Here is a 4,203-nt window from a genome sequence, read left to right on the forward strand (position 1 = left end):
CCTTGTCACCCATAATAATTTCACCCGTGTCTGCCTTCAAGGGACCCACATTTGTTTAAGTTGCCTTGTGGAAAAATCATTGTCTTAGGCCATGTGGGAAGCATCATAAATCTTTTTGTTTTTTTAAATTGGTCTCTTATTTGCTTCATCTTTTTATTTGTGGATATCAGGAATACAACTGCAAGTGCAGTTTAAATTACCGCAGATGAATGTATTGAACATAGTTTGAAGATGACAGAACATATTAACACAATTAAAAAAAATAAAATCTGTTATGTTTTTGTTGCAGCTAAATGTGGACAGCAATGAGCAGGGGTCTTATGTTGCTGGTATGGAAACTTTCACTAATTTAGGTCCAATCGTGGACATGTGTGTCGTAGATCTGGAAAGACAAGGTCAGGGCCAGGTAAGATGAAAGGTTTCTCCCCTCAATTCTTTGCCATAATCCATCAGACTATAAAATGACCTTTATGATATGAAGAAGAGATGGCTAATCTTCTGTTGATTATCATTTACTATTTCCAATAATACTGTTTTACTTGATGGCATCCAGACGAAGTGTGTGTTAATGTAGAGGATATAATTATATCCATTTTTCAGACTTGAGGCTAAGGGAAAATCCAACTCCATGCCCATGACATTCACTGACATTATCCCTAAGATCCCATCTTCACCATCCTGGTGGTTACCACTGACCAGCAACTTAAAAGTGTTTTGTGCAAGTGGTGGACTGGGTATTCTGCAGTGAGTGACTTGGATCTGAAGCCTTTCCAAGGCACAAACCAGGAATGCAATGGGATATCTATTTCCGGGATGAGTGTAGCTCCTAAAGAATTCAAGAAGCTCAGTGCTATTCAGAACAAAGCAGCTGACTTGTGTAGCACCCCCTCTAGCATGCTCGGCATTCATTACCTCCACTGCCAATACAGTAGGTGCTTTGTATGGCATACAGAAAATACTATGCCGTTACCTGCGCATGTTACTTCAACAGTATCTCCCTGGTCACCACAAAGAAGGGCCAGAGCAGCTGGTGTATGGGCACACAACCACTTACAGGTTTTCCTTCAAGTTGCACACTATCTTTTCTAGTGCCTGAATCCTGTAACTCTCTCCAATACAGCATTGTATCTTTACCAGAACATGCAATGATTCAAAACGTTGGCTTGCCACTGTGTTCTTGAAGACAGCTATGGATGGGCGAAAAAGCCAATCTTGCCAGTGACTCTGACATCCCAAAATGTGATTTTTAAATATGGGGGTGGGATATGGTATAGTTGTTAATCGGATATACTTAAGATTGGTCTTTTCATATGATGAAACTGCTGGTTTGGTTACTCTTGTTGGCCAAAGAGTGAGTAGCTTTTCTAAGGAGTATATTAGGGTTTTTATTTTGCTCATTTTGGTTAAAGTTTATTATTGTCATGTATACCAAACTATAGCACATAGTTTGTGTGCTATACAATCAAACTAGATAATATTATCCATGAATACAATCAAGCCAAACACAAGTACAACAGGTAGGCAAAGAGAAAAATACCAGAGTGCAGAATATAGTTTCTCATCATTGTAGCATAACAGTTTCAGAGAAAAGTCCAATGAGTTAGATTGTAAAATTATCACAGGTAGAAAGGGTGGTAAAGAAGGCTTTTGGTACATTGACCTTCATCAGTCAGTGTACCAAGTATAAGATTTTATTCCTTGGAGCGTAGGAGGCTGAGGGGTAATCTTGTATGAAATCGTGAGAACAGATAAGGTGAATGCACAATCTTTTACCCAGAGTAGGGGAATCAGGAACCAGAGGACATATGTTTTAGGTGTGAGGGACAAGATTTAATTGGAACCTGAGGAGCAATATTTTCACAGAGGGTGGTGGGTATATTGAACAAGCTATCAGAGGGGCTAGTTGAGGCAGGTACTAAAACAGCATTTAAAAGACACTTAAAAGCCACGAAGGGAAGAAGAAGCTGTTCCTGAGCCTGGTGGTAAGAAAGTAAGCTGGAACTAATGGTGATGTAATGCAACAAGTATACAACTCAATATTTTGTAATGAATTTCGATTCCGTAGTTAAAGATTGAATGTATTATCATGAAATATCAGTGAACTAACTGATCTCAACTGGGAAAGGGTAGTATTTAGATAAGCTAAGAAAACAATTATAATTAACTTTATCATCCCTGGTTAGGGAGATAAAGTGCTAAATTGTTGAGGAAAACTTGTTTTTAGAATATAAAGTGAGAACAAATTGCTGATCACAGAAAAATAAATGTATCTATATTTTTGAAAGATAATCACTTGAGACTTGTTCAAGTATTCATGTGGCTGGACATTAGGTGAAAGTATGTTTTTGATTGCGAGTGAAAGTTTTCTGGTCAAGTAACTGCTCAACACTTTGACTAGGCTCTAGTAGAATTCTAAGCCCCTTCAAGATGCCTGGATGATGGAGGAATACCAATGGGGTTGCACTGCAGAAAGAGTCAAAAAGACAAATTATTTTCTAAAATATTTCTGTTTTAAAATGTTGCTCTTTAAGGATTTGTTCAATGGTAACGAGAGTAACAAAATCTTGATTTCAAAGTTCACCCAATGTGAATGCACCTGAACCAAGATGTTACTACTGTCTGTTGGTTCATACAGCAGCAGCGGTGCTGGGTTTTGCAGTGCTGTGAGCTTACGACTGATTATATGATCTTTCTCTGTTATTGCAGCTAGTTACTTGTTCGGGAGCATTTAAGGAAGGTTCATTAAGAATAATCCGAAATGGAATTGGGATCCATGAACATGCAAGCATCGATCTTCCTGGTATTAAGGGTATGTCGACCATAACATTTGAAAAGTTCAGATTAAATATCATACAGTTTTCCTGATGCTGGACTCCTGTTTTGTGAATGGTTTATAAATATTACAACTTTATCCTATACTTAAACAAAACAATATTGCAATGCATAGAACATTCACCCTTGGACACTGGCAGGGATTTTGATGATCAAATGGCAGAAAGGCCTTAATAGAATTTTTTTTTCAAGATTTGGCATGTATAAGCACAAAGTTGGATCGCTTAAACTTTGTTATGGTGTGTACAACCAGTTGTAAAACTGTCACTAGACTCGCACAGGCAAAATTGTTCGGCACCGGAGACACTGGAAGTGTGTAACAACTAGATTGAGTTACTTGAAAGATGGAGAGAAAATCAGGAAAAGTGAATTTATGCCTGCTTTGTTTTGCATAACTTTTTAAAATTAGGTTGGGGATCATGCATTGCGACGTTATTTGAAGTTTTATCCTGCAGATCAGATACCCAATCTGGTCTACCTATAATATCAAAAAGCAGATTAACAAGTCCTGTTGAAGGGTTTTGCTGTGGATGTAATTGGTCATTGGGTCATAGGGTCATAAGGGATAGGAGCAGAATTAGGCCATTCGGCCCAAGTCTACTCTGTCATTCACTCTTGGCTGATCTATCTCTTTCTCCGAACCCCATTCACCTGCCTTCTCCCCATAACCCTTGACACTCATACAAATCAAGTTGGTGCAAGTTGGTTTGTCCTGATTGATCGTGATGTCTTTGCGATTTGAATGAGATGTATAACATCACAATTTAAAATGTCTTTCCCTGACCGGGTTTTGTCCCATCTCAGGTTTATGGCCATTGCGTTCTGATTCCACTCGTGACACTGATGATATGTTGGTGCTTTCATTTGTTGGACAAACACGGTAAGAAGTTTAATTAACATTTATGCTGTATTTTCTTTCTTTGGACATTGAGTGTGCTTTCATGTTTTAGCATTGTAAAATAGTTGAATATATATGGCAATAGTTAATTCAAAAAGTGATTTTTATTTTCAGCCCAAGAGGATGAAATAATCATGTTGAATATTTCTGTGGCATATTATGTTTGAAGACTATTGTTATAACTTTTGTACATACAGTCAATTACAAATTCAGCAGAATCGCACATTCATTGTTGGGGTTCCAATACAAAATTATTTTCTAACTCATGTACAAAAAGTTGTAGTTGGAAAAGGTTCCTGACTACTGTACGTTTTTACTATTTAAAAGAAAATAAATCATGTTATTTTAGAGTTTGGCCTGCCTGCCAGACATCCAATTATTTTTTGAATATGTCCAAATAAACACTTTTTGTTGAACTTATAATTTGCAGTTCAGCAGTTTCAATTTTTCATAAATAGAAATATTTAAACTTC

At 37.3% G+C, this 4,203-nt stretch overlaps 1 long non-coding RNA gene across 1 annotated transcript; it reads left to right on the plus strand.

Annotated features, from left to right (window-relative positions):
- Positions 1-287: 287 nt before the first annotated feature.
- LOC144591880 (uncharacterized) lies at positions 288-3,712 on the plus strand. Its single transcript, XR_013547041.1, has 3 exons — positions 288-406; positions 2,707-2,809; positions 3,637-3,712. It is a non-coding gene; the product is annotated as an uncharacterized LOC144591880 (long non-coding RNA).
- Positions 3,713-4,203: the final 491 nt, after the last annotated feature.

The sequence above is a fragment of the Rhinoraja longicauda genome, unplaced genomic scaffold, assembly GCF_053455715.1.
Source record: "Rhinoraja longicauda isolate Sanriku21f unplaced genomic scaffold, sRhiLon1.1 Scf002664, whole genome shotgun sequence".
Taxonomy (NCBI): Eukaryota; Metazoa; Chordata; class Chondrichthyes; order Rajiformes; family Arhynchobatidae; genus Rhinoraja; species Rhinoraja longicauda.